Genomic DNA, 25,959 nt, shown 5'->3' with positions numbered 1-25,959 from the left:
GGTATGATAAATGCTATAGGTTTTAAAATGTATATATATTTAAGAGTCAGAGTAATGGAGTTCCTTTAAATTCCCTAATTTGCTAAGATTAAAAAAAATAAATAGATATTAAAAATTTTAAATGATTTTTATTGATTGTGATGACTATATAATTTTCTCCTGTTTTTAGTCAATGTGGTCAAGTACCTGATTGATTTGTGAACTATTCTTGCATTCCTGGAATAAACTCCAGGTGGTCATGGTGTATTATTCTTTTTATATGTTGCTGGACCTGAGTTGCTCATATTTTGTTTAAAATTTCTGCATCTGTGTTCATATTTGCATGGTATATATTTTCCCATGTTTTCTTTAAGCCTTTCTCAATCTTATTTTAGAAAAGATCTCTCTCTTCAATGGAGTTGCAGAATACAAAAATCAACATACAAAAATCAGTAGTGTTTCTATACACTAATAATGAATTATCTGAAAAAGAAATAAAATAATCCCACTTATAATAGCATTAAAAACAATAAAATACTTATATAAATAAATAGAAAGATATCCTGTGTTCATGGATTAGATGAATTAATATTGTTAAAATGTCCATACTACCCAAAGCCATCTATAAATGCAATGCAATCCTTATCAAGATTCCAATTTTTTACAGAAATAGAAAAAACAATCCTAAAATTCCTTTGCAACCACAAAAGACCCTGAATAGCCAAAGCAATACTGAGAAAGAACAATAAAGCTGGAGGCATCATACTTCCTGATTTCAAACTATATTACAAAGCTATAGTAATCAAAACAGCACAGTACTGACATAAAAATAGACACAAAGACCAATGGAACAGAGTCAAGAGCCCAGAAATAAACCCACAAATATACAGTCAACTAATACTTGACAAGGGAGCCAAGAATATTCAATGGCACAAAGATGGTCTCTTCAATAAATGGTTCTGGGAAAACTGGATATTCACATACAAAAGAATGAAACTAGACCCCTATCTTACACCACTCACAAAAATTAACTTGAAATGGATTAAAGATTTAAATGTAAGATCTGAAACCATAAAACTCCTAGAAGAAAATATAGGGGATAAGCTCCTTGACATTGGTCTTGGCAATGATTTTTTGGACATGACACCTAAAGCACAAGCAACAAAATAAAAAATAAACAAGTGGGACTACATCAAACTAAAAAGCTTCTGCACAGCAAAAGAAACAATCAACAAAATGAAAAGGCAACCTACCAAATGGGAGAAAATATTTGCAAACCACACATCTGACAAGGGGTTAATATCCAAAATATATAAGGAACTCATATCAACAGCAAAAAACCAAATAATCCAATTAAAGAATGGGCAAAGGACCTGACAGAATTTTTCCAAAGAAAATATTCAACTGGCCAATAGGTAAATGAAAAGGCACTCAACATCAGTAATCATCAGAGAAATGCAAATCAAAACCATGAGGAATCACCTCACACCTCTTAGAATAGCTGTCGTCAAAAAGCTAAGAGGTGAGTGTGGTGAGGATGTGGAGAAAAGGGAACCTCTGTGCTCTATTAGTGGGAATGTAAACTGGTATAGCCACTAAGGAAAATAGTATGGAGGTCCCACAAAAAATTGAAAATAGAAGTACCATATGATCCAGCAATTCTACTTCCAGGTATACATCTGAAGGAAACAAAATCACTATCTTGAAAAGATATCTGCACCCCTATATTCATTGCAGCATTATTTACAGTAGCCAAGACATGGAAACAATCTAAGTGTGGATAAAGAAAATGTGGTATATATAAACAATGGAGTATTATTCACCCAGAAAAACAGAGGAAATCCTGCCACTTGTAATAACACAGGTGGACTTTGAAGGAATTATGCTAAGCAAAATAAGTCAGACAGAGAAAGCCAAAACTGTATAATCGCACATGTGGAATCTAAAAAACTGAACTCACAGAAACAGAGAGCAGATTGATGGTTGCCAGAGGTGGGGGTGGGGGGTGGGCAAAATGGGTAAGATGGTCAAAAGGTACAAACTTCTAGTTATAAGATAAACAAGTCATGTAGATGTAATGTACAGCATGGTGACTATAGTGACAATACTGTACTGTATATTTGAAAGTTGTGAAGAGAATAAATCTTGAAAGTTCTCATCACAAGAAAAAAATTTTGTTATTATGTGAGGTGATGGACGTTAACAAACTTATTGTGGTAATCATTTCACAAAATATACATATATCAAATTATTATGGTGTACACCTTAAACTTATACAATGTTATATGTCAATTACTACTCAATAAAACCGGAAAAAAGGTGTCTCTTCTAAACAGCATATAATTGGCTTAAAAAAAGAGCCTGATAACCTTAACCTTTTTTCCTTAGTATATTTTTTAATTGAAATATATTTGACATATAACAGTGTGTAAATTTAAGGTGTACAACATGTTAATTTGATGCATTTATGTATTGTAATATGATTGCCATGGTAGCGATAATTAGCACCTCTATCACGCCACATAATCACTCAGGTATTTAGTCCACTTACAGTTCATGAAATTACTGATATATTTGAGTTTATATGTGTCATCCTAGTTTTCTATTTAACCTATCTTTTACGTTCTTTTTATCCTTTTGACTTCTTTGGGGCTAATCAAACATTCTATTAGATGTTCCATATTTTCCTTCTATTAACTTACTAGTTGAACATTCCTGAATTATTCTTTTATTGCTTAGTCTAGAGATTACATGTAACCTTGATATGTCATAGTCTGGAACAAGTTTTACTTTTACCACATCCCAAGTAATTCTAGAACCTCAGAGTAAGTTCCATTTAGCCTCTTCTCATTTTCTCTATTATTGTCAGATATTTTGCTTCCATATGTCATAAATCCCATAGATATTGTTTTCTTACTGATGTTTTCAACAGTCAGTATTCATTTATATTTACCCTTTCTGGTGTTCTTCATTTTTCTCTGAAGTTCAACTCTTCTATCTGGGCTGTTTTCCTTCGGCCTGAAGAACTTCCTTTGGTATTTCTCATAGTGCAAGTCTAATGTAATAAATTCTCTCAACTAGCATTTATCTGAAAATATATTTATTTCACCTTCATTTTAGAGAATATTTTTTTATTCTTTTTTTTATTGTGAAATTTTTGTTGTATATTATTGTTTATCAGTCACCATATAAGTGCATCCCTCCACCCCTTGTGCCCACCCCCCACCCCCAGCCCCTGGTAACCACCAAACAGTTCTATCTGTGCGTGTGTTGGTTTATCTTCCACATATAAGTGAAATCATGCCCTGTTTGTCTTTCTCTTTCTGGCTTATTTCACTTAACATAATATCCTCCAGGTCCATCCATGTTGTTGCAAATAGGACGATTTTGTCTTTCTTTATAGCTGAGTAGTATTCCATGGTATATATATACCACATCTTCTTTATCCATTCACCAGTTGAGGGACACTTGGGTTGCTTCCATGTGTTGGCTACAGTGAATAATGCTGCGATGAACATAGGGGTGCATAAGCCTCTTTGGGTTGTTGATATCAGGTTCGTTGGGTAGATACCCAGTAGTGGGATAGCTGGATCATAAGGTATTTCCATTTTTAATATTTTGAAGAATCTCCATACTGTTTTCCATAGAGGCTGCACCAGTTTGCATTCCCACCAGCAGTGGATTAGGGTTCCCATTTCTCCACAGCCTCTCCAGCAGTTGTTGCTTTTTCTCTTGGTGATTATAGCCATTCTAACGGTGTAAGGTGATATCTTAGTGTGGTTTTGATTTGCATTTCCCTGATGACTAGTAATGTTGAGCATCTTTTCATGTGCCTATTGGCCATCTGTACACCTTCTTTGGAGAAGTGTCTGTTCATTTCCACTGCCCATTTTTTGATTGGGTTGTTTGTTTTTTTGTTATTCAGTTGTGTGAGTTCTTTATATATTATGGAGATTAATCCCTTGTCAGATATACGGTTTGCAAATATTTTTTCCCAGCTGGTGGGTTCCCTATTCATTTTGATCCTGGTTTCATTTGCCTTGTAGAAGCTCTTTAATCTGATGAAGTCCCACTTGTTTATTTTTTCTTTCGTTTCCCTTGTCTGAGTAGACTTGGAATTCAAGAAGATCCCTTTATGGCTGATGGCAAGTAGTGTACTACCTATATTTTCCTCCAGGAGTTTTATAGTTTCAGGTCTCACCTTCAGGTCTTTGATCCATTTTGAGTTAATTTTTGTGTATGGCGAAAGAAGGTGGTCTACTTTCATTCTTTTGCAAGTGGCTGTCCAGTTTTCCCAGCACCATTTATTGAAGAGACTTTCCTTTCTCCACTGTATATCCTTAGCTCCTTTGCCACAGATTAGCTGCCCATAGATATGAGGTTTTATTTCTGGACTTTCAATTCTGTTCCATTGATCTGTGTGTCTGTTTTTTTACCAGTACCATGCTGTTTTAATTATTATCGCTTCGTAGTGTGTTTTGAAGTCAGGGATTGTGATGCCTCCAGCCTTGTTCTTCTTTTTCAGGATTGCTTTAGCTATACGGGGTCTTTTGTTGCCCCATATGAATGTTAGTATTCTTTGTTCTATTTCTGTGAAGAATGTCCTTGGAATTCTGATTGAGATTGCACTGAATCTGTAGATTGCTTTAGGTAGTATGGACATTTTAACTATGTTTATTCTTCCAATCCCAGTGCATGGAATATTTTTCCATTTCTTTATGTCATCACTGATTTCACTCAATAACGTCTTAAAGTTTTCATTGTACAGGTCTTTCGCTTCCTTGGTTAAATTTACTCCTAGGTATTTTATTCTTTTTGTTGCAATTGTAAATGGGATTGTCTTCTTGAATTCTCTTTCTGTTAGTTCGTTGTTGGTATATAGAAATGCAACTGATTTCTGTAAGTTGATTTTGTACCCTGCCACTTGGCTGTAGTTGTTGATTATTTCTAATAGTTTTCCAATGGATTCTTTAGGGTTTTCTATACATAAGATCATGTCATCTGCAAACAGCGAGAGTTTCACTTCTTCGTTGCCTATTTGGATTCCTTTTATTCCTTTTTCTTGCCTAATTGCTCTGGCCATAACCTCCAGCACTGTGTTGGATAAGAGTGGCGAGAGTGGGCACCCTTGTCTTGTCCCTGTTTTCAGAGGGATGGCTTTCAGTTTTTCCCCATTGAGTATGATGTTGGCTGTGGGTTTGCCATATATGGCCTTTACTATGTTGAGGTACTTTCTTCTATACCCATTTTGTTGAGACTTTTTATCATAAATGGATGTTGGATCTTGTCAAAAGCCTTCTCTGCATCTATTGAGATGATCATATGGTTTTTATTCCTCGTTTTGTTAATGTGGTGTATCACACTGATTGATTTGAGGATGTTGAACCATCCCTGTGTCCCTGGTATAAATCCCACTTGATCATGGTGTATGATCTTTTAATGTATTGCTATATTCGGTTTGCCAATATTTTGTTGAGGATTTTTGCATCTATGTTCATCAGGGATATTGGTCTGTAGTTTTCCTTCTTAGTATTGTCTTTGCCTGGCTTTGGTATCAGGGTGATGTTGGCCTCGTAGAATGTGTTGGGAAGTGTTCCATCTTCCTCTATCATTTGGAATAGTTTGAGAAGGATAGGTATTAAGTCTTCTTTGAATGTTTGGTAAAATTCTCCAAAGAAGCCATCTGGTCCTGGACTTTTATTTTTGGGGAGGTTTTTGATTACTGTTTCAATCTCTTTACTTGTGATTGGTCTATTCAGGTTCTCTATTTCTTCTTGATTCAGTTTTGGGAGGTTGTATGAGTCTAGGAATTTATCCATTTCTTTCAGATTGTCCAATTTGTTGGAATATAGTTTTTCACAGTATTCTCTTATAATCTTTTGTATTTCTGTGGTATCTGTTGTAATTTCTCCTTTTTCATTTCTAATTTTATTTATTTGAGCCTTCTCTCTTTTTCTCTTGGTGAGTTTGGCTAAGGGTTTGTCAATTTTGTTCATCTTCTCAAAGAACCAGCTCTTTGTTTCATTGATCCTTTCTACTGTTTTTTTTTTAAATTTCAATTTCATTTATTTCTGCTTTGATTTTTATTATTCCCCTCCTTCTGCTGACTTTAGGCTTTGTTTGTTCCTCTTTTTCTAATTCTGTTAGGCATAGTTTGAGGTTGCTTATTTGGGCTTTTTCTTGTTTGTTAAGGTGGGCCTGTATTGCTATGAGTTTCCCTCTCAGGACCGCTTTTGCTGCATCCCATATGAGTTGGTATGGTGTATTTTCATTTTCATTTGTCTCCAGATATGCTTTGATTTCTCCTTTAATTTCATCAATGATCCATTGGTGGTTTAGTAGCATGTTGTTGAGTCTCTACAGCTTTGTTACTTTCCCAGTTTTTTTCTTGTAGTTGATTTCTAACTTCATGGCATTACGGTCTGAGAAGATGCTTGTTATGATTTCAATCTTCTTAAATTTATATAAGCATGCCTTGTTTCCCAACATATGGTCTATTCTTGAGAATGTTCCATGCGTGCTTGAGAAGAATGTGTAACCTGCTGTGTTTGGATGGAGTGGTCTGTATATGTCTATTAAGTCCATCTCATCTAATTTTTCATTTAGGTCCATTATTTCCTTATTTATTTTCTGTCTGGATGATCTGTCCATTGGTGAGAGTGGGGTGTTAAGATCCCCTACTATTATCGTGTTGTTGTTAATATCTCCTTTTAGGTTTGTTAATAGTTGCTTTATGCACCTTGGTGCTCCCGTATTGGGTGCATACATATTTAAAAGTGATATGTCTTCTTGGTGGAGTGTCCCTTTTATCATTATATATTGCCCCCCTTTGTCTCTCATTACCTGTTTTATCTTGAAGTCAACTTTGTCTGATATAAGTATGGCAACACCTGCTTTCTTTTGTTTGCCATTAGCTTGGAGTATTGTCTTCCATCCTTTCACTCTGAGCCTGTGTTTGTCTTTAGAGCTGAGATGTGTTTCCCGGAGGCAGCATATTGTTGGGTCCTGCTTTTTAATCCATCCCACCACTCTGTGTCTTTTGATTGGAAAGTTCAGTCCATTTACATTTAGGGTAATTATTGATATATGGGGGCTTGTTGTTATTTTATTACTCTTTTTCTGGTTCTTTTGCATTTCTTTTGTTTCTCATCCCACGTGTTTCAAACTACCAATGCAGTTTGGTAGTTCTGTATGGGGGTTCTCTTAGGTTTCTCTTTCCTTATCGTGTGTGATTCTGTTCTGATTATTTGGTTAATGGTTACCATGAGGTTTGTATAAAAAATCTTGTGGATGTGATAGTCCATTTTTTGATGGCCTCTTATTCCCTTAGACTAAGTTGATTTGATCCCTTTCATCTTCCCCTTCTATGTTATTGTTGTCACATCTTATTCCTTCTTGTGTTGTGAGTTTGTTTTTAACATGATGAGGTTATATTTATGCTTGGTGCTTACCTTCCCTTGATCTTTGGTTTTATAATTAAGTTTTTGCTAATCTATTTTGATAAAGGACTGCACTTTTTCTGGTTTTGTCGACCTATTTTCCTCCTCGTTCAGAACTTTGAATCCCCTTTCTCTTTTTTTCCTCAGGGATGAGGGCCTTCTTGAGCACTTCTTGTAGTGGGGGTCTTGTGGCAATGAACTCCCTTAGCTTTTGTTTATCTGGGATAGTTATTATTTCTCCATCGTATCTGAAAGATATTTTTGCTGGATAGAGTATTCTTGGCTGAAAGTTTTTGTCCTTTAGAATTTTGAATATATCATTCCACTCTATCCTAGCCTGTAAAGTTTCTGTTGAGAAATCGGCTGACAGCCTGATAGGAAATCCTTTGTATGTTATTTTTTTTGTCTAGCTGCCCTTAATATTTTTTCTTTGTCATTGACTTTTGCCAGCTTTACTACTATATGCCTTGGAGAGGGTCTTTTCGTGTTGATATATTTAGGAGATCTATTGATTTCCTTCACTGGTATTTCCAGCTCCTTCCCCAGGTTTGGGAAGTTCTCAGATATTATTTCTTTGAACAAGTTCTCTGCTCCTTTTTCCCTCTCTTCTCCCTTTGGAATACCTATAATCCTTATGTTGGATTTCCTGAGTCGGATATTTCTCAGAGAGTTTCTTCATTTCTTTTTAGTCTTAGTTCTCTTTCCTCCTCCATCTGGAGCACTTCTGCATTGCTGTCCTCAATATTGCTAATTCTTTCCTCCATATTGTCAGCTCTGGTGCTTAAGGCTTCCAGATTTGTCTTTATCTCCTCTATTGTGTTTTTCATCTCTAAGATTTCTGATGGTTTTTTTTTTATAGTTTCAATCTCTTTTGTGAAGAAACTCCTGATTTCACTGAATTGTCTGTCTGTGCTTTCTTGTATTTCATTAAGCTTTTTTATGATGGCTATTTTGAATTCTCTGTCATTAAGGTTATACATTTTTGTGCTTTCTGGGTTGACTTCTGGGTGCTTGTCATTTTCCTTTTGGTCTGGAGATTTAATATATTTTTGCATGGCGCCTGTTGGTGTTGGCTTACCTTTCCTCATAGTGAAAATATATGGTCGCAGTTTCCTCCTGCTGCTGCTGGGTGGGGGTCAAGGGCTGTGTATTCTGGCCGGCCTCAATCCGTGGGCACTCTTGTCGGCCCCTGGGTGATGTGCAGTGTGACTGAGTGGAGGTTGCTCGGGGGGAAGCGTGGAAGCAGCTGGAGCTGGAGCACAGCTAGTCCGAAGCAGCTGGGGCTTGGGTGCGGGTGGGTTGAAGCAGCTGCAGCTGAAGTGCCGCTGGGCCAAAAAAGCTGGATCTGGAGTGCACTGGGCTGAAGAACGAGGAGCTAGAGCACCGCTGGGCCGAAGAAGCTGGAACTGGAGTGTGGTGGGCCGAAGTTGCTGGCGCCAAGTCAGCTGGAGCCTGTGCACAGGCCAAGCCGAAGCAGCTGGAGCTCCTTCCACTTCCTCTGGGAATTCCAACACCTCAGTCCTTGGGGGTACAGCTGCCTGGGTGCCTCAGATGTCCCCTGTGTTGTATGAATAGCTTCTGTTGGAATATGAATGTCGTTTTTGTTGTGTCTTAAGAGGGGGAGAGTTCAATGGGGGAAGCTCACTCTGCTGTGATGCTGACATCACTCTGGAGAATATTTTTGATGGGTATTGCATTCTAGGTTGGCAGTTCTCTTTCTAGCACTTGAAGATGTCATTCTTTTGTCTTCAGGCTTTTATAGTTTCTGTTGAAAGTTCTACCATCAGTCTTTTTTTCACTCTTCTGTAGGTAATGTGATTTATTCTCCTCTGGCTGCTCTAAAGATTTTCTCTTTATCTTCAATTTTCAGCAGTTTTACTATAATGTAGACTAGGTATGGTTTCATTTGTATTTATCCTGCTTGCAATTGGTGGAACTTCTTGAATCTCTGGATAGTTGTCCAGGTATTTGGAAAATTCTTGGCCATTATCTTTTCAAAATTACTTCTACCCAATTTGCTCTTCTCTTTCTGTGATTCCAATTACATATATATTATTCTTCTGATTGTATTCCATGTGTATCTTCCTTTTTTTCTGTGTATTTCAATTTGGATTTTCTTGATTGATCCATTTCCAATCCACTGTGTCTTCTGCTATATCCAATCAGTTGTTAACCCACTGATATTATTTCAATTCTAGAAAAACCTCTTCATTTTTATAAATTCTAATTCTCTGGTGAAATTCTCAATCTTTTCATCTATTTTATACACTTTCCCCTCTATTTTCTTGTACATATTAATCATTGTTATTTTAAAGTCCCTGTCTGCTAACTTCACTTGTGGGTCTACTTTTATATATATCATATATTTTACTTATTTATCATATATTTTTCTACATATACATATTAGTATAAATACAGTGGTAATAGCGACAGTCTTGCCTTGTTCCTTTCTAGTTTCTTCATAAGCATGATGGAGGCTTGTAGGGTGATATAGATATATTTTATCATGTTGAAAGGTACCCATTTTACTAAATACTTTTTCATCATCTATGAATAGATATATATGATTTTTCTCTTTTGATGTATTAACATGGTGAGTTATATTATTACATTTCCTAATATTGAACCATCCTTACATTTCTGGAAAAAAATTACAGTTGGTAATGAGATCTCATTCTTTTAATATCCTTTTAATATATTATTGGATTTGTGTCTAATATTTTATTGACAACTTTTGCATTGGTATTTAAAAGTGAAATTAGTCTTTAGTTTTAATTTTTTCTGCGCTATATTTGTTAAGGTTTAGTATCAATATCTTGAGCTTCATAAAATGAATTTATGCCTTCCTTTTTTTCCACTATGTTCTATAACAATTTAAATAAAACTGGCATCTGTTTCTTAAAATTTATCAACATGCTTTTATTTATTTATTTCTTTTGTGAGGAAGATCAGCCCTGAGCTAACATCCGATGCCAATCCTCCTCTTTTTGCTGGGGAAGGTTGGCCCTGGGCTAACATCCGTGCCCATCTTCCTCTACTTTATATGGCATGACACCATAGCATGGCCTGACAAGCGGTGCGTCTGTGCACGCCTGGGGTTCCGAACCTGCGAACCCCCAGCCGCCAAACCGGAACGCACACACTTAACCACTTAACCTGCAAACCCCCGGCCGCCACAGCAGAACGCACACACTTAACCACTATGTCACTGGGCTGGCCCCTATCAATGTGCTTTTAACCATCGAATGCTAATCAAAATGTAAAGGCAAACTCAAATGCAGGGGTTAGACACATAAAATAGATGAGCAACATGCACGTTGATGTGAGATGAAGTATTTTAGACATAATATGGGCCAACTTAAATATGTGTGGTTGGATGTGGTCCAGGGGTAGCCGATGTGAAACCCTATGGAATAAAGACGGGGACCATGTTTTACACGTTTGTATCCTCCACCCCACGCCAAGCATGGTGCCATGAGGCATCATGGTTAACACCATGCCCCTGACACGGACAAGTTCTCCTACTTAAGACGTGACCTGAGGCAGATCAATTCCCTTCTCTTTGTGACTTTACCCCCATTTGTACAATGAGAATAAGAACAGTAAAACTTTCCTTTAAAGGCTGTCATGAGGACTAAATGAGATAATGTATGTAAATTTCCTCACAAGGACTAGTTTAGGAGGTACATTAAACTATGCTCATTTTTTTTTTTTTTTGCTGAGGAAGATTCGCCCTGAGCTAACATCTGTGCCACTCATCCTCTCTTTTGTAATGTGGGTCACCACCACAGCATGGCCACCAATGAGCGGTGTAGGTCTGTGCCCGGGAACTGAACCCAGGCCACCGAAGCAGAGCGCCCTGAACTTAACCACTAGGCTACGGGGCCAGCCCCAAACTATGCTCATTTTTATCACTGTGATTATTACTTATTTTTTTCCCAAATGGAAACAATTTTCTTTGTGATTATAAAAGCAATACACCTTCATTGTAAAACTGCAGCCAAAAAAAAAAAAAAAAACAGTAACAACCATACTGTATATAAACAGGATAATTCTCTAACAGTACTATCAGGCTAAATTTTTCACGTTATAACATATTAGGGGCATCACTTCATTTACAGCAGTAGTAACTAATGTGATTAGAGGAATCCTTCACCTTCCTGTTACCATGAGTTCCTTTTCAGTGGCCATAGGCCGCATTCGGGTATAGATGTCCATTGTGAACAGGGTGCTGGCACAATTGAAAACAGAAGTCAAGGAGGACATGAGAGAGGCTGATATTGTGGACAGCATCAAGCCGCGTACACCTGGAAGAGAAGGGACATTTCCTGGGCTTCCAGCTCTCTGGCCACACCAGGAGATGCCTTAGGCCTCCTAAGGAACTTTTCCACATACTAAATTTTCCCCTACAAAACATTCAAATTTTATTTGGAGTGGAATTCCATCTAAGATAGATTAATGCATCACATTTGTCCTTGCTTTGTCCCAGAACGTTTCAGCATTAGCATTAGCCTGCGTTAGCTTGCACAATCCTCCCCACAGCCTGTGTGATAGACATCATTGCCACCCCCCCTTTGACAGATGAGGAGCCAGAGGCTCAGAGAAGGTTCCAACTGTAGGTAAATCATGTGGCTCCCTGTGCCTCAGTGTCTTCATCTGTAAGTGGGCATAAGTGTACCTACCACATAGGGCTGTTGTTAAGATTAAGATAAATTAAGTAGATGGGTTAACACAATGCCCAATACAGAGCAAGCACTGAACAAATGTTAGCTATAAACATAACAATCTAGTATTACTACCCGAAAGGCCACCCTGCAGCAGGGACTTTGCTCTGTCTGGAGATTTCTATGTGCTGTTGGGAGAGCCTGAGGTTACATAACCAGGGCCTGAATTGGAGCCCAGCGCTGCAAGGCCCCCACCGTATTCAGGCAAAGACTAGAGTCCTTGTATTTGCCTTCCTTCAAGAGTCCCACAGCCTACTCTCACTCACAGAACTGAGTGCTCTAAGATGGGCTCAGCTGGGGAATTCAGACAACTTCCTTCCTGAACTCTGGGATGGTCAGTATTTCTCTCAGTTGGATTCCATCTATATTGTATTTAATGGAAATGTTTCAACTTTCCCAGCCTATTGATCTCCAGAGCTAATATGGAATTGTTTTTTTTTGTGAGGAGGACCAGCCCTGAGATAACATCCAATGCTAATCCCCCTCTTTTTTGCTGAGGAAGACTGGCCCTGGGCTAGCATCTGTGCCCGTCTTCCTCCACTTTATATGGGCCGCCGCCACAGCACGGCTTAATAAGCAGCACATCGGTGCGCGCCCAGGATCCGAACTGGCGAACCCCGGGCCGCTGCAGTGGAGCGCGCGCACTTAACCGCTTGCGCCACCGGGCTGGCCCCTGGAATTGTTTTTTTAATTGTATTATTCATTTGGCCATTTCCGTGGGATTTGGGGAAGCAGGTGAAAAGAATGCATGGGCTCACTGTCATCTCGCAATGAATGCCATCTCACTGTTGGTGAATTGCCCATACTCTTGCCCATCCCACTGGATGTGAGCTCTTTGAGAGCAAAACTAGGTCTTGCTCATCTCTGCATTCTCATGGCTTAGAACAATGTCTAGCACAGCGTGGAGCCCATCTGCAGAATGAAGGAGCAAAGGCTCGAGCTAAGGTGGGGAGAGGAATAATGCAAATCACATGCACAGGTTGTGCTTCTGAGAGCATGTGCATTACGAGTGTGTGAGGAATGAAGAGGGAGGAGGCCCAGATCCTTCCCTCAGGGCAGCAAGGCTCCCTCTACATCACTAAGGTCCCTCCCACCCACAGCCTGCATTCCACCCAGAACCATGGGCTGACTGGTAGAAAAGCCACCCCTAGTCCCCTCACTCCCAACCATCCACTTATAGCCTGCGGGCACAGGCTGCAGGGGGGACACTGATCATGGGGCTTCTATGGCCCTCGATGGCAGGGTCCATTTCTTACCATTGGGCAGCAGCTCTACCACCACCACTGGGTAGGCAATGGGGCTACAACCAGTTCTGGTACCACAGTGCTTCTCACATTCTGAAGGTACAACACACGCCACTTTATCTGCAAAGAGATAATAGTCACACCAACGTGCTGGCCTGAGAGCTCCAAAATCTGAGCTCAGGGAAAAGGAAGCAAATTAGGAATCGCATGTGGATGCTGTGTCGTCTACTGGTGACTGCTCCAATTCATGATCCTATAGGCTCTTCAGGAGTGTGGGGTGAAGGCAGGGGCTAGGAGCTGGGCACCAAGGAGTCCAGTGAATTGGTGCTCCTACCAAGTCACTGCTTGAACCAAAGCAAGTCCCCTGACCTCAACATGATTCCGGCTAGGTGTCAGGAAAGCAAGTGGATTATTCATCCATATACTAATGTATGAGTAACGCATAACTTTACTCCCTTAGCCTGAGAGAGGTGTTATTTCAGAGTATTTGGGAAGAAATTTTGGACAAAGAGAGGTAAAGGGAGTGAATGTGACATGCCCTTCAAGAGCTTATAAAGCTATCAGGGATACAAAGTTACCATCTGAGGGAAAAAAACCCCCAAAACAATGAATCAACATGGACTAGAAGGAAGCAGGATGTTGCCCAGGTTTATGGGTAGAGCAAGCTATTTTACTGGGGACAGGTATGTCACTTAAGAAGTGGTTACCAAACATCTAGAGAAAGAATGTGAAAACTCAAGGGGGTGGCTGCAGTGAACATCCCTTTTCATCTGCCCCCTATCCCGCCCGCTCCATCTCACTCAATGTGGTTTGGAGGGGGCTCGAGAGCCAGGCCTGGCCATTCTGGAAATTACTTCCTCTTGGCCACAACGACTGGTCCCTATCACTCAAGTGAGTTCACTAAGACTCATCTGAGATTTTTGCTGGAACTACTGGGAAAGGAAACACTGTTTCTGTGGGGGTTGTTGAGCTGGTAGTTCAGAGGCCTGCTGCTGCTGGTGACCATCTTGCTACCAGGTGGCCTGAGGATGACACCTGCTCAGAAGATAAAGGACGTAAAAGTGCACATCATTTTCAACCAAGAACCCCAACAAATACAGTGGCCTACCCAGAAAACTAGATTTAGAGAATCACACCTTGACAGGCTCTGGCCAGGAGAGAGACCAGAATCTAGGGCCAGAAACATTTGGGTCACTGGAAAAGCATGTTCTTCCAGAAACATGGGCAGGTGCCAAGTTGTCGTGACAAATGGCTTTCTGGCTTTATACACCTGGCAAGTATAAATGGATCTGAGTCTTGCCATTTCTGAGGACTAGGGACAAGTGGTTCTAGGCCCTTCTCCACCCCAAGGGCTCTCCACCAGTGCAGTCTCTTAACTCTATTTCCCTCTTGATTAGAGGGCGGGAGAGAGTTTGGGTTCCTGAGGCCCCCTCCAGCCAGGGGCAGGAGCTATTCCTCACTCTTCTTCCCCCTCCCTTAGCAGCTTCTAGAGTCCAAGATACATGATATTCTGCCCAATCTTCTTCCTCAGTGAGCAGGCCAGTCCATACTGTGGAGTGGAGGTGGGGACCCATGGCTGTGAAGCCCAGGAGACTTGGGTCCTAGAAAGCACAGGGGCCTATTTTCTGTTCAACGAGGAGGCACCACCTATGAGACCCAAAAAAGTGTCACTTGACAGCCGAAGACCAAATCTGTGAATGTTGAAACAAAGTACTTCTCTCTGTTGAAACTGGAAAGGAATTAGGATTTAAAAAAAGAGGCCTGTCTCAGGGGCAGACTGAATGATGAGTTAGGGTTAGAGATGTCTACTGCACATGTTACTTAGCAATAAAAAGTGTTTTACATTCTATTTGGCCTTGTCAAAGCACTGCAGCAGAAGACTCCCCTGGAAGCCGCCTGCTTTGCCCCAGTGGCTGCACCTATCAGAGTACGTGCTCCATAAAGGTTTAATGAACAAACAAACGTGGTACCCTGAGAGGCAGTATAGCTAGTAAAACTAGGTTGAAATGGGGATGAGATACATCCACAGAGTTATGAGAGCTCATTAAGGACAACAGGGCTGTTTTAATAGCATTTAATGGAAAGAACCTGGGCCTCAGAGTCAGACCCACTATGGGAGTTACACGGAGCTCCCCCTCTGATATGCCTCCTCTGTTCAATGAGGCTACGAAAGCCCACCTCTGGGGCAGTGAGAGCAATGGCAGCATCTGTCAGTTCCCCAGTACAGCACCTGGCACACAGGTGTGCCTGGCATGACGATGCCTGTGATGCAAGGGGAGCCACTGAACCTTCCTGCAGATTGTGGCTCAGTGCCACGCAGAGATTGGGCCCCGGCTGGAACCAGCATTGATCACCTCTTCCTTGCCTGAACTGATCTCTCTGGAATTTCTTGCTTGCCACCTACATCCACAGTCTCTGCCAGACTTCTGCTCAGCTATGTCCCTAATCTAAACCCATTAGCTCCCAAGAAAGCAATCTGGGGCACCTCAACACCAGTACACTGTGGGAGACCTGATAATCCCCAGTACCCTCTGGATCTTTAAGAGAGAAGTTGATGAGTGTGAACACATCAGAAACAAGAATTTACCTGGGTATAAGACACGGCTGATCATTCCTGGCATCACTATGCTAAACATGGGCAGCAGCTTCAGGTACCCACAAAAGATACAGCCGCCTTTCACATGAGACATGTTCTTCCCTGCCAGGCACCGCTGGACAAAAATCTGCCAAAGAATCACAAGTGGTGGGTAGGGTGGTGGCTTTATCAGAATGTATCAAGCCTGGGCTTCCTTGGCACAGATGGGACAACTGTGACCTCCTGCAGTGGCAGGCTGTGCCCTCTGGTAGGTTTTTGCTAAAGCTGCTCACTTCAACAATCCAGACAACTCTGGATATCTAGGGCCAGAGGAGACGTGTGTGACCAATGAGCACGTTTTGCTCAGTGCACAGCTGCTGGAGGGGACAGGGATAGCATGCATGACTTTGGCCTCATTGCTAGCACTGCACACCAATCATAGCAGCGCAGTGTTTACAAGCTGTCCCCTGGCAAGGACAAGACTCCCTCCTAGAGGCCACAGACCGTGTCTGCCGGGCAGAAGGAAAAGGGCTCTTGTGACATCAAAGCAAAGGTAGGCCCCTAGCAGTAAATGAGTGTTTAGAACTAGGACCAACTTCATTCATCTAAATTGAAATGAACTAGTATAGACCTTAAAAATGCAAAAATCTCCTAGGAGATGTTTCATGACCCATTTCATGGCATTATTGCTATAAGAGGCAGTGTGCACTCAGGCCGAACAGAATGGTACAGCTGGCAGGTGGAGAAGCACTTAAGAAAGAACATAAAGACATGGCCCAGTGCATCAAAACAATGCAGTATTATGTATACACTAAAATTACTGAAGAACATTTCTTGAAGAATATTTAAATAATGTGAAAAAATGCTCACAGTGTGATGGTAACTAAAAGGCACAGGATACAACAGCAGCATATATACTGTGGCTCTATACCCAGAAAAAAGCCCACAGGAATAAACCAACATGATAATAGTGGTTAATTCTGGGGTGGGAGAATTTACAGGCAGGATTTTCATTTTCTTCTTTACATTTTCATTGTTTTCCAAATGCATTATTTTAATAATAGGAGGAAGAACCCAAAAGTGGTCCTGCCTCATGCAACACGTACTGCTTCTCAGGAGGTCTGCTGTTCCTGCTGCTGGCCTCTCAGTGTATGCAGGCCTCTGCTCAGCAGGCACGGGCAGCCAGGCTGCAGGGCCTGGTGTAAGCCCTGTGCCCAGAAGAGATGGTCTCTCAGGGAGGGATGAAGAAGCAGGGCAAGGGCAGAAACATGGCTCTTGATGAAGAGGGAAGGGCGATCAGAAGAGCAAAATCACTCCCTGTAGAAAGTCCTGAGCACTTCCGTATATTGTCATATATTCCAAAGTGGGGTGAGGGAAAGACTATTGTTTAAAAATGGTGATGGGCCAAAGGTTAACAATTGGCCTTCTGCCAGTTTATCTGCCTCTTTTTTAATGAAAATTTTTTCTTAAATCATTTTCTTTACTAGTTAGGAAATTACATATTCTCCTTCTATGCTTTTAATAATTACCCTTAAAATTTTAGCAGGGATATAACTTTAAGTCCAACGTAAACCAATATGCCCACCCTTATGGTTCATAGATTTACCTCCAAACTGTAGTCCAATATTTCAGTTCTGTCCTGTTTTTTACTTCCTATATTTGTAATTATTATTGTTTTTCAGCCAACGCTTTAGATTTGTTCATGTGCCTGTCAACATCTTTGCTCACTAGTCCCCCTTGCTCTTCAGTACTTCCTTTTTCTTTACGTCCATATTTCAGTCTTTCTTTAGGTAAGGTTCTGTCTTGATTTTGCCCTTGGCTAGGAATAATACCTTCGCTGGGCATGTAATTTAAGGTTGACATTTTCCTCAGTACTTTGAAAATTTTACTCCTCTACCTTTGGGTTACATCGTTGCTGCTGAGGAGTCTGTTGTTGGTATAAGTGTCTTCTTTTATAAGTAATCTTTCCTCTCAGGTGGCTTTCAAAATCTTCTTCTTGTCTTTGATGTTCTGGACTTTCATTATGAGTGGCTCTGTGTGGATTTTTAAATTATTTCTGCTTGAGATTCACTGCGATTCCTGAATTTGATGATTCTTGCTCTTTCAACAATTATAAAAATTCTCAGCCAGTTTCTCTTCAAATATTGTTTTTCTCTCCTTTTCTTCTGGAACTCCAATGAGATGTATTTTAATCCTCATTTTATCTTTCATGTTCCTTCATTTTTCTTTCACACTTTCCATTTTTGTGCTTTCTGGGCTATTTCTTCAGTTCTCTCTTCCAGATTATTAATTTTTTTCCCCTTTGGCTATATTTAATCCGCTATTTTAACAGTTACTGAGTTTTACATTTCAATAAGTGTATTTTTCATTTCTATAAGTTTGAGTTTTTAAATCTGACTGATCTTTTTTGATAGAATTGTGTTAATGTTTTCAGTTCAATTTTTATTTCTTTAAACATTTATTTTGTATTTGGTATCTAATACTTCAATTTTCTGAAGTTTAGAGTACTAATTCTGCTGTTTCTTGCTCATGGTGGTTAGATTCTTCCATGTTTTCTACTTTTGGGTGGGGGCTCATGCTGAGCAGGGATTTATTAATGGGAATCCTGCAAGGCCTTGGTTGAGGGTACATCCCTCTAGAGAGAATTTGTCATTACTTCTGCCAGTTCAGCGGTAACAAATTTTGGATGATTTTATGTTCATTTCCTCACATGAGGTTACCCTGACCACACACGTAAATTAAAAACACAGACATAGAGGGAGGCAGGCCTGCCATTATGAAAACTCAGAGGAGGCTTTTCTCCTCCTCCTGGAGCCCAGGTTGGGGCACTGTTTTTTGAAGTTGTTTCTCCTGGCTAGTGGGCAGATGTTTTCCTAGTCTTAGCACTGAGGTTACAGCCTTTCAAGAATCCAAGTTCTACATGAAGGGTTCACTCTTCACCAGTAATGAACTCAAGGTTTTTCTCCTGTTCTCATCTGGCCATTTAAATCTAGGCCTTTGAAAACCAAGCTTGGTAAATGCTGTGAGGGCACTGTCAGTGTCAGTGTCAGCTTAGCTCTCCAGATTTCAATTCTCTCTTTGTTTTCAGCCTCCGGAGATTTTCTTCCTTTCTTATGAGCTCCTCTATGACTATAAAAGATGTTTGTTATATTTTACCCAGCATTCCTAGGAGTTTTGTAGTGGGAGGTGGTTCAGGAAATCTAGTTTACCTGTTGTCAGAAGGGGAAGTCCAGGGGCAACTTTTAAAGTTATGGTTATAGAAGAAATTGAAAGAAAAATACAGAAAGATTTTTCTTATCTTTTGGGTAATGTAGGATAATTAAACACATAATAAACAGAAGGGAAAGAATTCAAATAAAAAAATTATAGCTACGTATACCCATGTATTGTGCTCTGGATCTCATCTTGTTCCTTGTCCTTCCACTCTGTACATTTTAAAGATCCATCAGTGTTGCTATGTGTACATCTAGTCCATTGCATCTAACAGCTGCATAGTATTTCACAAGTATCACCCTCCCCATTTCATCTACCCCCTTTATAGTAACTGACACAACCAACACTGTGATCCATGTCTCATACATAATCCCTTATGAACTTGCATGAGGATTTTTCAGGTAGATTCTGAGGAACATCACAGCTAGGTCACAGAGTACAATAAACTTAATTTTATTGAATGCTGCCAGATTATACTCTAGAACACACTGCACCAGTCTACACTTCTACCAGAAGTGCACAACGGTTCCTAAACATCCACATCCTCCCCAACACTTGCCATTACAAAGCTTTCTAATTTTTGCCAGTCTCACTGTGGTTTTAAATTACGCTTCCCTGATAACTCTGGGTTGTATGCTTGCTGACATTTCCTTTTCTATCAATTGCCTGTCACTATCTTTTGCCCACGTTTCTGTTGGAGCTCCCTTTTTCTTGTGGATTTGCTACTAGTCCCTTGTCCTTATAAACATTTCTAATAATCTTCTCTAATCTGCCATCTGTCAACTTCGTCTATGGTATTCTTTGTTTAAAAGTCCTTATATGGAATGTGATCAAATCGATACGATTTGTACTTCCCCCTCTGTCTCAAAAATATTCTCTAATATTATGTTCCCTTAACTGTATAGTTTTACTTTTCACATTTAAGTCTTTAACCCATCTCAAGTCCACCTTTGTAGAAGCATTAGCTAGAGATGAAGTTTTTTTACTCCAAATAGTAAGCTGGTTTTTCTAACAACATCAAAGAACATGTATCTCTCTCACTGATTCGTGGAGCTTCCGTGAATATATATTAAATTCTGATAAAGTACATGAGTCTGTCCCTCAGCTCTTTAGTCTGTTCCATTAGGCTATGTGTCTATTTTCGGAAATTTCAAATGTTTTATTACTGTTACTTTGTAGATGTTTAAATATCTCGTCTAGGGGCCGGCCCCGTGGCTTGGTGGTTAAGTGAGCGCGCTCCGCTGCTGGCGACCCGGGTTCGGATCCCGGGCTCGCACCGACGCGCTACTTCTCCGGCCATGCTGAGGCCGCGTCCCACATACAGCAACTAGAAGGATGTGCAGCTATGACACACAACTATCTACTGGGGCTTTGGGGGGAAAAAAAAAATAAATAAAATCTTACAAAAAAAAAAAAAACAAAAAACAAAAATATCTGGTCAGGCAAGTTCTCCCTCTTTGTTGTTCATTTTCAAACTTGAGTTAGCTATTTGTGGCATTTCCTTCTACAAAATGTTTAAACCTTCTTTACTGTGATATAACACACGACGACAAGTACACTGGAGCACATTACAGAGCATATTGTGTAACCATCGTCCAAATCAAGAGATGAAATGCTGCAGGGACCCCAGAAGCCTCTCTCTGACTTGTTTTTAAAAAATTAGGTGAAATTCGCATAACATATAATTAACCATTTTAAAGTGAACAATTCAGTAGCATTTAGTACATCCCCACTGTCGTGCAATCACCACCTCTCTCTAGTTTCAAAACTATTTATCACTCCAGAAGAATACCCATATCCATTAAGCAGTCACTCTCCATTCCTCCTCCCCTGACAAGCACTAATTGGATTTCTGTCTCTCTGGATTTGCCTATTCTGGATATTTCACATAAAAAGAATTTTACAATTGGTGACCTTTTGTGTCTGGCTTCTTTCATATAGCATAATGTTTTTGAGATTCATCCAAGTTGTAGCATGTATCAGTACCTCATTCCTTTTTACGGCTGAATAATATTCCAACGCATGGATACACATTTCGTTTCTTCATTTATTTGTTGGTGGACATGTGGGTTGTTTCCACCTTTTGGCAATTGTGAATAATACTGCTGTGTGCGCCTCTTTTTAACCTCAACCCCTTCCCTTGCTCCAAAAATGAACACTTTCATGACTGTTTTATTTCTTCTCTTTTAATTTTTTGCCACCTAATTGTGTATCACTAAACAACATAACTTGCCATTGCATGTGTTAAACTTTATTCAGATGTAATCAGGCAGTACCTAGCCTTCTGTGTCTAGCTTCTTTTATTCGGCATCATGCTTTGAAGATTCATCCATGTTATTATTGCATGTAGCTGTACTTCCTTTTTATTTCTATGTTGGCTTTTTACTATATGAATATTTTACAATTTGTGTAATGATCTACCATTGTTAGAGAGCCATATAATTTTTAGAATAAGTTTGAGTCCTTAAAAAATCCAACTGAAATATTGATTGGTTGCACTTAATTTAAAGACTCAACTGGGGAGAAGTGACAGATATTTTACATTAAAAAAAACTGTGCTTTTTAGATAATGATAGGGAAGAACAAAAAAAGGAAACAGTTGGTGAATTACAGATGGGACTCTGGGAGAAAGTCCTTTTAAAAAGAATTTCTTATAAAGTTATTTAGGCAATAAAGATTGGAAGGGAAAACTGACCACTGAGTACAGAGAGGCCCACCCTCGCCTGCCACTGCATAGACGGTGGTGGAGCCTGGAACACACTGACGACCACCAGCCCCCGGATGCAGTCACTTCAGCTGCAGAGTACCTAATTACCTGATTGGCACACCGGTAGTACAAGGAGAGGGTGGAGACACCAAAGACAATTCCAGGCCAGGGGAGGTCTCCAGTGATGGGACCTCGGAAGATATGGAAAGAATCCAGGTGAGGCATGTAGCATTCTGGCTTGGCAGTCCAGTTTCCTTCATGGATTATGCTTGGCTCAGTGTCTAAGTACCTATGCAGTAGCTCCTGGTATCCTCCCACTTCCTTAAAGGCTTAAAATACCATAAAATTTATCAGTACCTAAAACTGCACAATACACATGTCTGAAAAACCAAGACTGCAAAGTAAGACCCAGTTTGGCTGACTGTATCTTATATATAAAGCGCAATGGAGTGACAAATAGTCACGATCATATGTGCCTAAGAAAAGACAGCATCTCTTCCAAAGAGAAAGAAGAGGATAGGGGACACTGGTGGTTGTGTGCCCAGCACCCCACCCTCCAGCTTATGGTAGCAGAAGCCCTCTTCCCAGTTACATTCCATCCTGTGTGGCTTAGGTGGGCCTCATCAAACTGTCCATCATTCCAATGTGGCACATGACCCAGGCTGGGCCAATGCTCCCTCTCCCCTGGGCAACAACTGATATGTCAGGAATGGACATGAGACCCAAGCTGGGTTAATCAGAATTTGTCCCAGGACCCTTATGCTTAAGGAACCAAAAAAGCCTGCTTCCTTCCTTTGGGGTTCTAAGCTGGTACGGCAGTTTGAAGCTCTTTTGTCTGTCTATTCAGAACCTGGGATCTAGCCATGCCTGATGGTGGCATGCCCCTCGAATTTTTAGTTATTGAGCCAAGAGAGTACTTATTTGCTCACAATAGTTTTGAACTAAAGTTCTATCACAAGTTATCTAAATAAACTTGAATGAAACAGAAATTCATGTTTGTTTTACTGCAATGCCAGCAAAACATATATGAAACTTTGTATTTGAAATTTTCTTCAGAGCCTATGGCATTTCTCCCTCAATATCCTAAGTGGTGTAAAATCTTAACATTAAAGAAAAATGTTTTTTAAAAGGCACTAAAACACCCAAAATTCTAGTTACTTAACTGAAAAAAATGCCTTTATTTTGGCATATTAAACCACGTTCATTTGATATAGACTTGATCTTTGAAATGGGTTCAGAATCATTTGGAGTCAAGACTAGTTGATGAAAGGATACTCAGTGAGTATAAAATTAATAAGACACTTCATGGCATTTCTTTTTCTTTTTTTTTTTTTGTGAGGAAGATCAGCCCTGAGCTAACATCTGCCAATCCTCCTCTTTTTGCTGAGGAAGACTGGCCCTGGGCTAACATCCTTGCCCATCTTCGTCCACTTTATATGGGACGCTGCCACAGCACGGCTTGACAAGCAGTGCGTCAGTGCATGCCTGGGATCCAAACCCCGGGCCGCCACAGTGGAGAGCACACACTTAACTGCTATGCCACCAGGCTGGACCCTCGTGGCATTTCTAAAAATGAATTCCATGTGGATTAAAAAAAAGGTGAAATGCAAAACTACAAAGTTATTAGAAGAAAATGGGAGAGTATCTTTACGAACTTTGGTTAGGGAATACATTCTTAAATAAGATACAAAAAGGAAAAGGAAGGTTGATAAATTTGACCTCAAAATTTCAAATTTATATGACTGAAATTAAGTTAAAAATTTGTTAGACTGAAAGAAGAGACCTGCATCATGTATAAAGGACTCTTATACCTCAACAGCCAAAGGAAACTACTGGGAAAGAACACGGTAGGAAAAAAAAGAAACATGGTAGAGAATACGAACAGGTAATTCACAAAAGAGGAAATACAAATGGCCACTAAGTACAGTCATGCATCACTTAACGATGGGGATGCATTCTGAGAAACGAGTCTTTAGGTGATTTCATCATTGTGTGAACATCATAGAGTGTACTTACCAACCTAGATGGTATAGCCTATTGCTCCTAGGCTACAAACCTGTACAGCATGTTACTGTACTGAATACTGTAGGCAACTGTAACACAATGGTATTTGTATATCTAGACATATCTAAATATACAAAAGGTACAGTAAAAATACAGTATAAAGGATAAAACATGGTACACCTGTATAGGGCACTTACCATGAATGGACCTTCCAGGAACAGAAGTTGCTCTGGGTGAGTCGGTGAGTGAGCAGTGAGTGAATGTGAAGGCCTAGGACATTACTGTACATTACTGTAGACTTTATAAACACTCTACATTTAGGCTACACTAAATTTATAAAACAATATTCTTCTTTCTTCAATAATAAATTAATCTAGGGGCCGGCCCCGTGGCTTAGCAGTTAAGTGCGCGCGCTCCACCACTGGCAGCCCGGGTTTGGATCCCGGGCGCACACGGAGGCACCGCTTCTCCGGCCATGCTGAGGCCGCGTCCCACATACAGCAACTAGAAGGATGTGCAACTATGACATACAACTATCTGCTGGGGCTTTGGGGAAAAAAAGGGAGGATTGGCAATAGATGTTAGCTCAGAGTTGGTCTTCCTCAGCAAAAAGAGGAGGCTTAGCGTGGATATTAGCTCAGGGGTGATCTTCCTCACAAAAAAATAAAAAAATAAAAATAAATAAAATGTAAAAAAACAAACAATAATAATAATAAATTAATCTTAGCTTACTATAACCTTTTTACTTTATATACTTTTTATTTTTTAAACTTTGACTCTTTGGTATTAACACCTAGCTTAAAACACACATTGTACAGCTCTACAAAAATATTTTCTTTCTTTATATCCTTATTCTATAAGCTTTTTTCTATTCTTAAACTTTTTAATATTTTTACTTTTTCAACTTTTTTGTTAAAAACTAAGACACAAACACACACATTAGCCTAGGCCTACACAGGGTCAGGATCATCGCTATCCCTGTCTTCCACCTCCACATCCTGCCCCACTGCAAGGTCTTCAGGGGCAATAGCACACACGGAGCTGTCGTCTCCTATGAGAACAGTGCCTTCTTCTGGAATACCTCCCGAAGGACCTGCCTGAGGCTCTTCTTGAGGAAGTGTCACTCTTTCAGAAATATGCCCATGGTGGTTTGCTTGGTTTGTTTCTTTTTTCATCACAGATTTGCCTGTAAGCAGATAACATATCATAACCGTTTCTCTCTATTAACGAAAACCTTTCGGTGTTAGGGCCCCTGTTTTCAAACATTTTAAGGAGCTTGTTGAGGTCTGCAAAGCTTCTGCTAAACCACTCACTGCGAATTTTCTTGGCGGTTCGTCTTCTTTTTCTTCTCCTGCAGTTTCCTTTTCTCCTGCCTCTTCTCCAGCTATGCATTCCTGTTCCAGTTCCAACAACTCCCCATTAGTCAATTCCCCATGAAGCACCTCTAGGAGCTCCTAAATGTCATTCTCACCCACACCCAGGTTCAAGTTGTTTGCCGTCTCAACCACAGCTTTGCTGATTTTTGCAACCTCCTCACCCTCGGCAAATCCTTTGAAGTCATGGACAAACCTCTTCCGTGTCTTCTTCCAGAGGCCATTCATACACTCCTTGGTGACATCATCCTGAGCCCGGGCAAGGCTCTTGATCAGTCACAGATGTTGTAATCCTTCCAGACTTGCATCAGCATCTTCCTCAGTTGCAGCAATATCCTGGGCAAAGGTCCTCCTCAGGTAGTAGACCTTAAAAGCTGCTGTAAGTCCTTGGTCCATTGGTTGGATCAAAGAGGTGGTGTTTGGAGGGAGAAACACCACTTTGATATTGGGATGAAGCAGTAGGTTTGTTTACACCAGCATCACCACAAACATGTAAGTAATGCATTGTGCTACGATGTTATGATGGCCATGATATCACTAGGTGATAGGACTTTTTCAGCTCCATTATGATCTTGTGGGACCACTGTCGTATATGCAGTCTGTCATTGACCAAAATGTCATTAGGTGATGCCTGACCGTACATGAAAAGATGCTCAACCTCAGTATCTGGAAACTTCGAATGAAAACAAAAATGAGACACC

The 25,959-nt window shown here is 40.2% G+C and overlaps 1 pseudogene across 1 annotated transcript in view; it reads right to left on the bottom strand.

Annotated features, from left to right (window-relative positions):
- LOC101396693 (sodium/glucose cotransporter 1-like) overlaps window positions 1–25,959 on the bottom strand; it is a 71,647-nt pseudogene that overhangs the window by 15,651 nt on the left and 30,037 nt on the right. Inside the window, exons 9-12 of the transcript XR_015549846.1 lie at window positions 21,990–22,210; window positions 15,974–16,109; window positions 13,399–13,506; window positions 11,575–11,725 (exon numbers count right to left, since the gene is read on the bottom strand). The product of XR_015549846.1 is annotated as a sodium/glucose cotransporter 1-like (transcript). The remainder of the gene's footprint in view (window positions 1–11,574; window positions 11,726–13,398; window positions 13,507–15,973; window positions 16,110–21,989; window positions 22,211–25,959) is intronic.

This window comes from Ceratotherium simum, chromosome 35, assembly GCF_057802395.1.
Source record: "Ceratotherium simum simum isolate JZ-2026a chromosome 35, ASM5780239v1, whole genome shotgun sequence".
NCBI classification, from domain to species: Eukaryota; Metazoa; Chordata; class Mammalia; order Perissodactyla; family Rhinocerotidae; genus Ceratotherium; species Ceratotherium simum.
Note: the sequence above shows the minus strand (reverse complement) of the source record. Positions and strands in the feature narration are given on the sequence as shown.